This window comes from Lithobates pipiens, unplaced genomic scaffold (assembly GCF_037356315.1).
Source record: "Lithobates pipiens isolate NorthernLeopardFrog02 unplaced genomic scaffold, aLitPip1_a1.2 Scaffold_19, whole genome shotgun sequence".
NCBI lineage: Eukaryota > Metazoa > Chordata > Amphibia > Anura > Ranidae > Lithobates > Lithobates pipiens.
The window spans coordinates 202,846,902-202,863,667 of record NW_027507764.1 but is presented as its reverse complement, the minus strand read 5'-3'; positions in this window follow the sequence as shown (position 1 = coordinate 202,863,667).

The window sequence follows — 16,766 nt, the reverse complement described above, 5'->3', positions numbered from 1 at the left end:
AAAATTTATCACATCTGATGTATCGGTGGCCGATCTCATTTCTTGCGACCCAAACAAGCCAGGAAAGTACAAATACCCCCCAAATTACCCCTTTTTTGAAAGTAGACATTCCAAGGTATTTAGTAAGAGGCATGGTGAGGTTTTTGATGCTGTCTTTTTTTCCCACAATTCTTTGCAAAATGAAGATTTTTTTATTTTATTTACATTTTTTCCATAAAATTGTCATTTTAATAGTTATTTCTCTCACATGGCATGTGTAGACCACAAATAATGCCCCAAAATAAATTCTGCTACTCCTCCTGAGTATTACGATATCACATATGTGGGACTTTTCCACAGCTTGACCACAGAGAGGCTCAACATGCAGGGAGCACCATCACGTGTTCTAGGAGTATAAATTACACATCTAACTTGTTGACTTCCTATTACACTTTTGAAGGCCCTGGAGCACCAGGGCAATGCCATGTGACACCGACATGGCACTGATGACAGATGGCACTGATACGTGGCACTGATACGTGGCACTGATGACAGATGCCACTAATACGTGGCACGGATGGCATGTGACACTGACAGAGACACTGATATGTAGCACTGATGACAGATGGCACTTATACGTGGCACTGATGACACATGGCACTGATGACACATGGCACTAATACATGACACTGATGACAGATGGCACTGATACCTGGCATTGATGACACGTGACACTGATAACAGATGGCACGTGACAATGGCAGGTGGCACTGATGACAGATGGCAATAATATGTGGTGCTGGTGACATGTGACACTGATATGGCACTGATGACAGATGGCACTATGTGGCACTGATGACACCTGGCACTGATGTGGCACTGATGACAGATGGCACTATGTGGCACTGATGACACGTGGCACTGATGTGGCACTGATGACAGGTGGCACTGATGACAGATGGCACTTATATGTGGCACTGGGGACAGAGGGTACTGGGGACAGGTGGCACTGGGGACAGATGGCACTGGGGACAGGTGGCACTGATGACAGGTGGCACTGATGACAGGTGGCAGTGGGGGCAGATGGCACTGACAAGTGGCAGTGGGGGCAGATGGCAGTGGGGGCAGTTGGGACAGGTGGCAGTGGGGACAGATGGGCACTTTTTCGTTTTATTTATTTTTTATTTTATTTTTTTACACTAACCGCTGCATCTCTGCAACGGTTCATCTCTCCTTCCTCACAATCTGTCTGTGTAAGGAGGGAGAGCCGGCGATGAGAGATGATCTCATATGTTTACATATGAGATCATCTCTCATTGGGCACGCTGATCGCGCTGTAAACGGCCGCTGTGATTGGCTGTTTACAGCGATCTGTGACTGGCTGTTTCCGGGGGCCATGGCCAGCACAGAACTTCCCCGATGTGCGCTCACGACGGCGCGCAGAGGGGAAGTTAAAGGGGGGCATCCAGGGACGCCCTCCCAACAGATAGCGTCCGCGCTGTAGCCGTCTTTTGGCTATAGTGCATGTGCAAATTGGTTAAACACTTGCCTACTGCGCACCTAAACTCCCCTCCTGCCCAGACTAAACTCCCCTCCTGCCCAGACCAATTTTCAGCTTTCAGTGCTCTCACACTTTGAATGGCAATTACCCCCTACAGTCATGTAATACTGTACCCAAATGAATTTTTTGTCCTTTTTTTCCTTTTGTCCTTTTTTTCATACAAATAGAGTTTTCTGGTGGTATTTGATCAGCTCTGGGTTTTTTATTTTTTGTGCTATGAATGAAAAAAGATCAAACATTTCTTTGTTTCTGTGACCACAATTTATACTGCTACAGATCTTTGGTAAAATAAGCCAAATTAGTGGATATTATTTGGTCTTTGTGAAAGTTAGAGAGTCTACAAACTATGGTGCAAATCATAAAAAAATTATCACACCTGATGTACTGGTGTCTTCATTTCTTGCGACCCGGAAAATACAAATACCCCCCAAATCACCCCTTTTTTGAAAGTAGACATTCCAAGGTATTTAGTAAGATGCATGGTGAAGTTTTTTATGTTGTATTTTTTTTCTACAATTCTTTGCAAAATTAAGATTTTTTTTCCCACAAAATTGTCATTGTAGTTATTTCTCTCACATGGCATAGTTATACCACAAATGACCCCCCAAAATACATTCTGCTACGCCTCCTGAGTATTATAATACTACATGTGTGGGACTTTTTCACAGTCTAGCCACTTAGAGAGGCCCAACATGCAGGGAGCACCATCAGGTGTTCTAGGAGCATAAATTATACATCTAACTTGTTGACTACCTATTACACTTTTGAAGGCCCTGGAGCACCAAGACAATGACATGGGACAATGATGTGGCACTGATGACAGATGGCACTGATATGTGGCACTGATGGCACGTGACACTGATGACAGATGGCACTTATACATGACACTGACGACATGTGACACTGATGACAGATGGCACTAATATGTGGCACTGATGACAGATGGCACTAATACATGGCACTGAGGACAGATGGCACTAATATGTGGCACTGATGACACATGGCACTGATACATGGCACTGATAACATGTGACATGTGGCCCTGATGACAGATGACACTGATACGGGGCACTGATGACAGATGGCACTGATAACAGATGGTACGTGGCACTGGGGACAGGTGGCACTGGGGGCATGTGGCACTGAAGACAGCTAGCACTGGGGACAGATGGCACTGATAGGTGGCACTGGGGACAGGTGTTACTGGGAACAGATGTTACTGGGGACAGATGGCACTGTAGGCACTATGTTGTGAGATCTTTCACTCACTGCTGCAGCCGTTCGCTCTCCCTCCTCACACGCTGTCTCTGTGTGAGGAGGGAGAGCTGTCGATGAGAGATGATCTCATATGTTTACATACGAGATCATCTGTCATTGGAAGCTCCAATTGCATGCTAAATGGCGTTGTGATTGGTCATTTAGCATTATTATGCAGATTGGGGAAGTAAACAGGAGGAACGTCTATAGCGTGGGCGCGAAGTGGTTAAACAAACCTATATCAATTTTGATCTGACTTCAAATACTTTTATGTTCTCGAACCGATTGTTCCAATACTAGATTGGTTCCTGTATGTGGCCAATTATAATCTGAAGACCCGTCAGTGACTACCGTACAAATATTTCCAACATTACTGTACACTGAAGAATCTATTAACATAGGTTTGGGCCTAGATGAAACCTTCCATATAGTAGAATTACATAAATTAATAATCCAATCTAATTTACTAATCACATCCATGCCTAAAATATTCTCTGTATTTTGGCAAAAGCAGATGTCTATAGTAATTTTCACAATTCCTGGAATATCAAAAGTCACATCAGAAACTTTAGTTGCAACTATATTTTATTTTTCACTGAAACCAATTACATTACATTTTGGAGAATCAATATTCACAGGTAATTTGTGTTTAGTTAGTTTAGCTCCTTAATCATTTAGTTTTCCTACCATTTAATAAACCATGTACCCATGGCCTTCCACCTTCATCTATTAAAATTGAAGCAACGTAGTTCTCAGAAACTTTTTTCTTAAATCTTGATAGCGATGGAAGTAATCCATCCCCCTCATTGTCATCATTGTTTGTCATATTGATTGAACTGTCATTAACAGACAGTGTACTGATCTGTTTGACTTCTGAGGCATAAGGAAAATCAATCAACCTATTGTTTGGAGAAGAAAGAATACATTGCTCAGAAATGTCCTCATTTTCTACTTCCAAAGTTTTTCTTTGTGAATCTATTTTATATTTTAAACTTTCTTTCTGTATATGACCACATTTCTTACAATGTAATCAAGTAACATTTCCTGTCTGCTCTGAAACTTTAATTCCACCTGTGACGTGTATCTTACCATCTCTGGGCGTGGTCATACATGGGGCAACTCTCTGATCGCCATTTTCCTTTTGTCTGTCTAGACTTTGTGTGCATATTGCATCTTTTTTAATTATTTTTAGTTTAAGGGCCGGTTCACACTTGTGCGAGTTGATAACAAATGCGATGCGTTAAACAAAAACTAGATTCGCATGTCATACAAAAAGTAATTGGTTTTCATTACGTTCGTTCACATATATGCGTTGCGATTCCTCTCCGAATGCGATGCGTTAAAAAAAAGGGTCTTGTGCGATTTTAAAGCGTTGCGTTGCGAATTTAGTTTCTATAGACATCAATGAAAATCGTTCTGGAATCGCATTGTTGGTTCAGATAGATGCAAATTCTTCACCTCCAGCTCCTCCTTCCAGTTTAGCCTCCTCACTTCCTGTTTCCTGTCACATGTCCATCTGTAATCAGTCAAGATGGCCCCCAAGCGTCGCAACAGTGTGGACAATGAGGAGCTTATCAGACTCGTCCGTGACAGGCCATATATATGGGACAGCCGGATAGAAGAGTACAAAAATAATGCCATGAAGAGCAGAGGCTGGGATGAGATTTGCAGGAGTCTGTATGCAGACTGGGATGACTTCACACCTCAGGTTCGCAAACACAAACGTAAGTATATTTCCATTTCCCACTGACCACCAATCGAACTCACCACCAATCCCACTGACCACCAATCCCATTGACCACCAATCCCATTGACCACCAATTCCACTGACCACCAATGTAAGGGCATGCATCCCACTGACCACCAATCCCACTGACCACCAATGTAAGGGCATGCATCCCACTGACCACCAATCCCACTGACCACCAATGTAAGGGCATGCATCCCACTGACCACCAATCCCACTGACCACCAATCCCATTGACGACCAATCCCACTGACCACCAATGTAAGGGCATGCATCCCACTGACCACCAATCCCATTGACCACCAATCCCATTGACCACCAATCCCACTGACCACCAATGTAAGGGCATGCATCCCACTGACCACCAATCCCACTGACCACCAATGTAAGGGCATGCATCCCACTGACCACCAATCCCACTGACCACCAATGTAAGGGCATGCATCCCACTGACCACCAATCCCACTGACCACCAATCCCATTGACGACCAATCCCACTGACCACCAATGTAAGGGCATGCATCCCACTGACCACCAATCCCACTGACCACCAATGTAAGGGCATGCATCCCACTGACCACCAATCCCACTGACCACCAATGTAAGGGCATGCATCCCACTGACCACCAATCCCACTGACCACCAATCCCATTGACCACCAATCCCACTGACCACCAATGTAAGGGCATGCATCCCACTGACCACCAATCCCACTGACCACCAATGTAGGGGCATGCATCCCACTGACCACCAATCCCATTGACCACCAATCCCACTGACCACCAATGTAAGGGCATGCATCCCACTGACCACCAATCCCACTGACCACCAATGTAAGGGCATGCATCCCACTGACCACCAATCCCACTGACCACCAATGTAGGGGCATGCATCCCACTGACCACCAATCCCATTGACCACCAATCCCACTGACCACCAATGTAATGTTGTGTAATGATATTGCAAGCTGAGTATGTTGACACAAAGTGCAAAAAATAGATGGACACACTGTTGAACAATAAAACTTAATCACATTTATTGAAAAAGTACAGATAGTAGACAATGCAGGAAAAAAGTTTTGGTGTTTATTGAATTGCATCAAGCTGCCATGATACCTGACCGGCAGGACTCATAAAGAAGTCGGTAAACTTCTCTCGGATGCTGGCCCCTCTGTAATTGCCCCTTGTATGTGTCCAATCTGTGCCTTCCATCTCATCCATCAAAGAGTCCTCGAAAAGGTATCCGTCCCTTTCACGGACAAAATTGTGGAGTGCACAGGCAGCTTTTACTGCAATTATGGCATTTTCCATGTTCATAGTTATTGGGGTGTGAAGAAAACGCCATTTGTTTGCCAGGATTCCAAATGTACACTCCACAACTCTTCTTGCTCTTGTTAGCCGGTAATTAAATACCCTTTTCTCCACAGAGAGTGACCGGTTAGCATATGGCCTGAGCATTTTTTCAGACAGAGCGAAAGCCTCATCACCGACAAATATTAAAGGGAGAGAGGGTTCAGATGTTCCAGGGAGTGGTCGTTCATTTGGGAGGTCAAGTGTGTTCTCCCGAATCATTCTTCCGAAACTGGAGTGGGAAAAAATGCTGGAGTCAGAACTGCTCCCATAAGAGCCAATGTCTATGTAGGTGAACCAGTAGTTTGCATCAGCCACTGCCAGAAGAACAAAAGAAAAATATTTTTTATAATTAAAAAATTTTGTCCCACTACCAACTGGCCTCACAATTCTTATGTGCTTGCCGTCTATGGCACCAACACAGTTAGGGAAGTTGCAGCGCTCCCAAAACAGCTCAGCTTTGGTGTTCCATTCCTCTTTGCTTGGTTTTCTCATGACCACATCTCTTAGGACCTCCCAGATGGCGATACAGGTGTCTCGCACAATTGTGCTCACCGTAGATTTTCCCAACTTGAACTCGTAGTGTAAGCTCGTAAATGAATTTCCAGTTGCTAGGTACCTGTAAAATAATATGAAATTACTTAGTTATTTGTTTTTTTTTTTTATTACAGAAGGTCTCATACGCACTAGGTGGCGGAGCCTCAAGGACACACTTCAGAGACACCAGAGATTGCAACGTGAAGCAAGGAGTGGGTCTGGTGCTGCCCCAAAGCGTCCCTATGCCTTCGCCAGATACATGGATTTTTTGAAGCCAGTTTTAGAATTGAGGAAGTAAGTTATCATACATAAACAGGTAACTCTACAATCTCTATCTAATTAACCTGTGCTACCCCTAACCTTTACTCCCCCTATCAGCTTTATACTTTTTCAATCATAACACAGATTTAATTTTTATTTTTTTGTATTTCAGCACGGAAGCAAGTTGGGAGGAGGAGGAGGAGGAGGAGGAGGAGGAGGAGGAGGAGCATGCTGCTAGTGTTGATGATGAAGAAGGAGTATCATTTGCTTGCACATATCATGAGGAGTCATCTATGGAGCTCCAGGGTGAGCAGAGCGAGTTACATGAGTCCTCTACTCAGGAGCCGGACAATAAGGATAGCAACATTTCAACACCTTCCATCAGAAGGCCAAGGCAAACCTCTACTTCCCGCAGGAAGAAAAGCAGGGCAGTAGAACAGGTTGAAGAACAAGACCAGACCAAAAAATTACTACACATAGTGTCAGGGATCACTGAACAAATCGATGCCCAGCGATTTCCTCACACTTTGTTTGCCATTAGTTTGGTGCCTCTTCTCAAAGAGGTATTGCCAGACCAGTACTTTAATATGAGGATTGCAGTGGAACATTGCATCCATTCCTTCACTGTGCCACGCCATGTTTCTGTGCCAACACACGACCGTCCTAATACCCAAATAATTCCTCCTATTTCTTCAGCCTCAGACACCGTGCTAAACCCTTATCCCTCTAGTTTTGACGAACCCTCTAGTATGTATGAGACCCCAAGATCACGAATACCATATCCCATTCCTTCACCAGTTGCCTCTGTAATTTCACCCCCAAGTAGAACCACGGATATTAGCAGACAAATTGATAAGAGACCACTTGATTCAACATCTTACCATGTCCTGACACAAAACAGACCACTACAGCAATATGAGCAAATAACGTCCCTGCCAAAACAATTCCCTCCTGTAGCAAAACCAATTGAACAGCACAAACCGATAATTCCAAATCATTATCCATATCATAATCAATCTCTTGAATTTCCCTCAAACATGCCTACACCCTATCGACACTATGGACCCCCAAGTGTACTACGGGATGCCGAGATATCACCACCTGAGTCATGCAGGAAATATCCCTCAACACAAGGTGAAGCCTTGCAGCAAACACCACCGAGCTGCTCAACAGCAACACTACAACGGCATGCTGTAACCAAGCCGAATGAACATAGTTCGACAAGTTATTTGAATTTGTAGATGACTACCGCTACCAACTTTATGTTATGTTTTTGTTAAATTATTTTTTGCCATTTTGATGGTTTGTTCAAAAAATGTTATATTTTTTTAAAGGCTCAGGGAAATAGAGATGGAGAGAAAAAAAGATTAGGGGGGAAAGTGGAGATGAAGATGCGAGGGAGGGAGGATGAGAGAGTGGGAGATGACAGGGAGGAGGAGGTGGAGAGGTAGAGTTTCAGTTACTAAACTTTTGAAAGTTAGAATTAATGTTCAGTGCAGTTCAAGACAGACAGACAGTCAGAAGATGCGAGGGAGGGAGGATGAGAGAGTGGGAGATGACAGGGAGGAGGAGGTGGAGAGGTAGAGTTTCAGTTACTAAACTTTTGAAAGTTAGAATTAATGTTCAGTGCAGTTCAAGACAGACAGACAGTCAGAAGATGCGAGGGAGGGAGGATGAGAGAGTGGGAGATGACAGGGAGGAGGAGGTGGAGAGGTAGAGTTTCAGTTACTAAACTTTTGAAAGTTAGAATTAATGTTCAGTGCAGTTCAAGACAGACAGACAGTCAGAAGATGCGAGGGAGGGAGGATGAGAGAGTGGGAGATGACAGGGAGGAGGAGGTGGAGAGGTAGCGTTTCAATTACAAAAGTTTTGAAAGTTAGCATTAAAGTTCAGTGCAGGTAAAGACAGACAGACAGTCAGAAGATGCGAGGGAGGGAGGATGAGAGAGTGGGAGATGACAGGGAGGAGGAGGTGGAGAGGTAGCGTTTCAATTACAAAAGTTTTGAAAGTTAGCATTAAAGTTCAGTGCAGGTAAAGACAGACAGACAGTCAGAAGATGCGAGGGAGGGAGGATGAGAGAGTGGGAGATGACAGGGAGGAGGAGGTGGAGAGGTAGCATTTCAATTACAAAAGTTTTGAAAGTTAGCATTAAAGTTCAGTGCAGGTAAAGACAGACAGTCAGAGGAAGTTAGAGAGTCAGAGGAAGTCAGAGGAAGTTAGAGAGTCAGAGGAAGTCAGAGAGTCAGAGCAAGTCAGAGAGTCAGAGGAAGTCAGAGAGTCAGAGGAAGTCAGAGAGTCAGAGGAAGTTAAAGAGTCAGAGGAAGTTAGAGAGTCAGAGGAAGTTAGAGAGTCAGAGGAAGTCAGAGAGTCAGAGGAAGTTAGAGAGTCAGAGGAAGTCAGAGATTCAGAGGAAGTTAAAGAGTCAGAGGAAGTTAGAGAGTCAGAGGAAGTTAGAGAGTCAGAGGAAGTCAGAGAGTCAGAGGAAGTCAGAGAGTCAGAGGAAGTCAGAGAGTCAGAGGAAGTCAGAGAGTCAGAGGAAGTTAGAGAGTCAGAGGAAGTTGGAGGAGTTAGATTATTTTGAAAATATTTCCTGCAAAATATTTAATTGCTAAATAATTACAAGTTTTTTTAAAAAAATAAAAAAATACTTTTTTGGAAGACACTTTTGTTGTGATATCTGTCTGCATTCTTTGCATTCATTACTAGTGCTTACTATGGTGTATAGCAAAAATTTTAACAAAGTATATCTAAGAAATTTACCTTAATGTAACAAGCAACCTTTCCGCTGGCTCCACACTATTCCGAAAGGTGGTGTTCTGATACTCCAAACGTCTACCAAGCAGCTGAAGCAATTCATCGAAACTAAGAATAAAACCACAATACCAATGTAAGTGACAGGATAAAGCACATACTCATAATCAAATAATATGGTCAGAGACAAGAGTTCTAGTAAAAGGAGAAAAAAGATAGCAAATGGGATTGGTGGTCAGTGGGATGCATGCCCTTACATTGGTGGTCAGTGGGATTGGTGGTCAGTGGGATGCATGCCCTTACATTGGTGGTCAGTGGGATTGGTGGTCAGTGCGATGCATGTCAGTGATTAGAAAGGAGGGAGGAGAAGGAAATGAGGTACAGTTACTAACCTATTTACTGACATCCGGGAATAGTTGAAGAACATCTCCTGATGCTGCCTGAGATCATTGTAGAGGATCCTGAACTGGCCTCTCTCATCCCTATTTTGGATAATAGGATGGACCCAATATCTTCATGTACTCATCAGTCTCTTCCTGCTCCTTTTCCTCCTGGCTTTGGTCATCATCACTGCAGCAGTAGCAGTAACAACTGCTGCCATTATTAACGGCATATGATGGAACATAATGGCCAAAAATCAAAATCCTCTCTCACTACACACAAAGAAACCACACTCACGACACTACTCTCCCCACAAAAGAAAAGCGGGAAGAGCACAGGAACACCCCTTTTTTCTTGCCTTTTTGATTGGCCTGAGCACAAAACGCAACTGTACCTCATTTACATTCTAAGCGCATTGAATTCGCATTAAATTCGCAATACAATCGCGCTGGTAATAACCAAACACGCAATAAAAAAATTACCGTCCCAATCGCATCGCACAAGTGTGAACCGGCACTAAAAAAGCCTTCCTGGTCATGGTCATATTTACCTATAGACGGCTTATCTTGTACAAAAGACTTCTGTTTAGAGTTTGCACTATCATTACTCACTAAACTCTTTACTTTATCCTTTAATTCAGACAACTGAATATCTTTTATTTGAATTGCACTCTGCAAATCATCTATCCACTCAGACAAACATACACTGTTATCCTGTTGAATCCAACAACATTCCTTTCAGTAACTCCTAATATCATTGTGTCAAAACTAGCTTTATCACATTTCTAACCGGTTTGCTGAATTTCTTAAAAGTAAATTTTGACTTTTGCATCTTAATATTTGCTTGTAAGCATTCATTGAACATGTAACTCCATAATTCATCATCTTTAACAAACTTTGACAGATGTTTGAATTCTAATTTATTCTCACTAGACAATACATCAATAAAATCCATACTTACCAATTTAGAAACAGACTTCCTTCATGTAACACGCATTCCCTCTCTTGGCAGGAAATTAAGTTATGAAGAAACTGAATTTTCTTGCACATGTGCAAACGTCTCTCCAATTCTGATAATTCTATGATTCCAAGCTCATTCAATGCTGCCAAAATGAATTTGCTTTTTCAATTTCTCCTGAAAGCTTGACTGAATAGTCAATGTTCATTCTTGAATTTCCTCTCGGCAAGCGGAAGGAGAAATAATTCACAAATTTTCGATATTTGGACAAAATGAAGCTGGCAAAGGCTCGCCAGTGTAATATCGATAATTTTTACAGTAATAATTCAGATATTTCAATAATTCATATTGATGAGGAAAGTTCCAAGAAATTTTGTTCAGTTCTCGTGTAAAAACTCAAAAATGTATTTAATAATAAAAATAGCAAAATATTACAAAATCAATGTAAAAATATCATTCTGTCAGGTCACCTGAGACTAGGTGACAGATGCACTCCGTAGGAGTCAGAAGTGCACTGCTAGGTAGTGGACCTTAGGACTGACTGCTGCGGATTGTACCCAGGGAGATTCAGGACACAGGTCTACAGGATCACTAACACAGATCCCAATGGGAGCTGGAGCATAGATTCCCCAGGGTGCGGAGTCTAAGAGCCAGCAGGTGTTCACCAGAGCCTCCAGTGGTGAGGATGGACTTCGCTGCAGTCTGGCTCCAGGTTGCGGCCCCTAGGGTCTCACAGCTCACGCTCACAGTAGACTACAGGAGAAGGAAGCAGCAGGCTAGAACGACAAGGATAGTAAGGGGATACGGCAGAGGTCAGGGCAACTAGCAGACAGGAACGACAGAGTACATGCCAAAGGTTCAGGGTCACAGGCAGACAGGGATGGTCAGGGACATGCAAAAGGTCAAGGTCACAAGCAGACAGGAATCGTAGAGAACACGCCAAGGTCAGTAACAGAGTCAAACATAGAGCACACGGCAAGCAGGAAACAGGAAGCCAAACACACAATGATACACAATGGTTGATCAGCACTGCTGCCTTGCAGTGCACAGGTTAATATAGGGTTCCCAGATAGGGCCTGGGGTGGAGCCATGCTTAGAGGAGAAGTTATAAAAACCACCAGGTGGAAGTGGCTGGCCTCTTAGTCAGAACACATGAGGGGAGGTAAGCAAACAGAGGAAGATCACTGCATAACTATGACACATTCATAATGTATTAAAGTCTAAAGATAAAGATTAAATCAGATATGTGTGTATGTAGATGTGTGAGAATAGCTGTATCAGCTTCCTTCAATGTCTCATGATATCTGGTGTCTGCTGCAGCATCTGCTGGAGTCCTCTGTTACTAGCTTTCTACTCCTAAAATCAGCCCCTGAAGATAAGCCCCCACCTTTCTAAAAAGGGTTGGTTTGTCTTAAAAGTTTTTAATGCACTTGTCCTATAGAAATTTGCGGGCTTTCCTGAAACATATCTTTCCTCTCACCAGGGTGTTCCTGAGGTGTGGGCTAAGAGTGCTATGTAAAAACATTTTAAACATATACAATATAACATCTAAATCAATTACTACATATAATTATATCAATATATATATCAATATATATATATATATCAATATATATATATATATATCAATATATATATATATATATATATATATATATATATATATATATATATATATATATATATATATATATATATATCAATATATCAATATATATATATATATATATATATATATATATATATATCAATATATATATATATCAATATATCAATATATATATATATATCAATATATATATATATATATATCAATATATCAATATATATCAATATTTATATATATATATATATATATATATATATATATATATATATATATATATATATATATATATATATATATATATATATATTCATTTAAAACTCAATGTTCTTATTAATATCCCAATCAAGAAATATTATAATAGTATATAAAAAACTATGACATTTAACTAAAACTTTAAAACGTTTGCATCTTAAGTAATATAAAACCTTCCCTCTCATGTGATAGGGGAGGTGAGTATCCTTGGAGAAACTAATTCAGACTAATTACTACCACATGTTAGCGCTCTTTAGAAAAGCATTTAAAGCTTCAAACAAAATGTATATTTTCACAAATATAATAGTCTTATATAGTTTCACTTTTTTCATACATAGAAGATATATATTCTAACAAAACAAAATTCATGTTTTGAGTTTGCGAAAAGGCATGTAGGAGACTCACAAAATATTTGGAGGAAGGTGACTGATCTGATGAGACTAAAATTGAACTTTTTGGCCATCAAAGAAAACGCTATGTCTGGTGCAAACCCAACACTAGGCATGTGCATTCGTTTTCGTCCAAATTTCAGGTATTTACGTCATCGTTTTAACAAACGATAACGAAAGTGCAGAATCCGAAAAATGAAAGATCCAACATAAATAAATGCTTTATTTTCATTTTCATTGTGACAACAGTTCGATACAGATAGGAGATTCGACATGACGCTGACAATAACAATCTGTGTCTATCGAACCTGTGGTCGAATGTGCCTAACCTTAACTCTATTAGTCCAAGATTATTCTACATAGAGAGAAAAGATTTGACAGAGAGAAAAGATTCGACAGAGAGAGAAAAGAATCGACAGAGAGAGAGAGAGAGAGAGAGAGAGAGAGAGAGAGAGAAAAGATTTGACAGAGAGAGAAAAGATTCGACAGAGAGAGAAAAGATTGCTGCTGGAATTGGGTGGGGTAAGTGAAATAAAAATAATGATGATGAATGTTATTGGCTGATTGTAACCAAAGAGGAGGAGCAGTAAAATAGCTAGAACTAAGTACACACGTACAGCCAACTTACTTTCACTTACGATTGCTAGCAGAGAGAGACACACACACTGAATCATTTCAGAAGACAGTCAATCTTAACTGGTCCGTTTGTCAGAGATCCTAAATTATTTAGCAATTAAGCATAAGCACAGCAGCAGAACAATAGTGAAGCAAGCTACAGTTTAACTTAACTTTTTCATATTAATCTCCTGCTATTGTGTTTGTGTTGTGAACCTGATAGTGATACTAGTGTTGCTATAGCCTCAGAGGCTGACCGTGATGTTGGGGGGGAGGGATTTATTATTTAGATTCTATATTATAGATTGATATTCTATATAGATTCTATATACCCTATCTTGTTACCTGTCTGATCAGTGATCACTATCACCAGGCCATTTTCTGTTTGAACTATATACATTCAACATGAACGACAAAGATTTGACAAAGCAGCGAAAAACATACAACGTTGAATCTTTGGCTTATGGTGTGTGTCGAAAGTTCTAAGAAGATTCGACGGAGCAGCTAAACTATATGGAGTCATACAGTTTAGCTGCTCCGTCGAACCTTCTTTGAACATTCGACAGACACCATAAGCCTTCAATGACAGATTCAACCTTAATTAATTTGGATTTTTGGACGAATGCATTTTTTTAACGAAAAACAAAATAAATAAAAACGAATTTCGGGAGTAGCTAAATAAATGTATTTTTCGGACAAAAACAAAATTCCGAAATGAAATATTTCCGTGTGCACATGTCCACCCAACACATCACATTACCCAAAGAGCACCATCCCCACAGTGAAACAGGGTGGTGGTAGCATCATGCTGTGGGGATGTTTTTCAGCAGTCGGGACTTGAGTTGAGGGAAAGATGGATAGTGATAAAACAGGGATATTCTTGAGCAAAAGCTGTACCACTCTGTATGTGATTTTAGGCTAGGTTCACCTTCCAGCAGGAAAATGATCCCAAACACACAGCTGGGCAACACTTGAGTGGTTTAAGGGGAAACATGTACTGTAAATGTGTTGCAAAGACCTCATCAAAGTCCAGACCTCAATCCAATAGAAAATTTGTGGTCAGACTTAAAGATTGCTGTTCGCAAGTGCAAAGTGGAGCAGTTTTACAAGGCGGAATGGGCAAAAATCCCAGTGGTAAGATGTGGCAAGCTCATAGAGTCTTATCCAAAGAAACTTGGAGCTGTGATAGCCGCAAAAGTCTATCTGACGCAAGTATTGACTTTAGGGGGGTGAATAGGTATGCACAGTCACTTTTTGTGTTATTTTGTCCTATTTGTTGTTTGCTTCACAATAAAAAAAAATCTTCAAAGTTGTGGGAGCGTTCTGTAAATTAAATGATGCAAATCCTCAAACAATCCATGTTAATTCCAGGTTGTGAGGCAACAAAACACAAACAATTCCAAGGGGGTGAATACTTTTGCAACGATATTCCAAAAAGTAAATTCCACAGAATTCAAAATAATTGTACCCGAGACCTTGATTTTGACAGTCAGGGAGAGCTTCTCAGTACTAAATTCCTTGAGAAACGTTATCAACCTCCTTTAGTGTCTAAAGCCTTTGAACACTATAAAAACCCACCCCAAAAAGAAAAAAAAAGAAAAATCAGTAATACAAAGTTCCATGCCAAATATAAAAATAGGGCAAGACTTACACATTCAAAGAGTTCCACAATTGCTCCAGTGAATATGTGGTCTACTGTTTAATCTGCCCTTGTGGCTTACTATATGTAGGGGGGACTATTCACACCCTGCGTAAACGCTTTGGTGAGCATAGATGGTTTATTGAGAAAGGGTTTGACATGCACAGCGTACCCAAAAATTTTCTAAACAAACACCAAAAATCCACAGCAGGTCTAAAAGTACAAGTGTTCAAGTCGATTTCTAACAGTCAACAGGAGACATTCTGGATTTATTCCCTCAATACACTCAAGCCTGGGGGACTCAATGAAGAGATTGAAATACACACGATATTGTAATATGTATAGTACTAATAATAGTGCATATTTTGCCCAATTTTTTACTGATGTTCCCTTTTCTTGCTACATTATTATTTTTTATCATTATTCCCTACAGCAGATCCTAATGGTCATTTAATCTGGATAGTGTATAGTAGACATGTGTGCCATCAATAAATTTGTTTAGTTTGCTTCCAGTCCATTCAGTATTAGCCGTTAATTCACATTTCATAATTTGTGTCCAAAATTCAGTTTGGATTCGTATGAAATACGAATTTTCATTAGGTTTGTTAACTTTTTGTAACAATTATGAATGTTTGTTATGCTGAATTTATCATTATGAGGGGCTCCCACCATCCCTGTGCTGTGTTCATTATGAGGGGCTCCCACCACCCCTGTGCTGTGCTGACTTCCTGGGTTTTTAACTTCATCATAACGAATAATCATAATTAACGAAAATTCTTATTTTTACGATTCTGAATCTCGCATCGACTACCAGTACCAGTCTCCCACAGTCTTCCCAACCCTCACTTGCAGCAGAAGAAAACCTCTGGTCAACAAAACACCAGTCACGTTTCCATTGTAATGGAATTTGGATCCGAAATTCGTAAACTAAATTTCGTATTTCGTACAAAATTCAGAAGCATAGCAATTCGTATTTCGGATCCTCCTGAAAGTATGAACTTACTTACCCCTTTTTTGTTTCATTTAATTCAATTGATTCTTCCCTTTGGGTTTCTAGTCCAGAGGTTTTGTGTGTGTGTGTGTATATATATATATATATATATATATATATATATATATATAAACACACACACACACACACACACACACACACACACACACACACTGTGCCTTGCAAAAGTGCAAACGTTTTCACCCCTTTGGCTTTTTACCTATTTTGATAGGTTACAGCCTTTAGTTCAATGTTTGTTTTTTATTCTGAATTGTATGTGATGGATCAGAACACAAGTTGGCAAAGTAAAATTAGAAAAATATATACATAAAACTATTTTTCAGAAATAAATAGTGTGTGCGTATGTATTCACCCTTTTTGTTATGAAGCCCATAAAAAGCTCTGGTGCAACCAATTACCTTCAGAAGTCACATAATTTGTGAAATGATGTCCACCTGTGTGCAATCTAAGTGTCACATGAATTATCATTA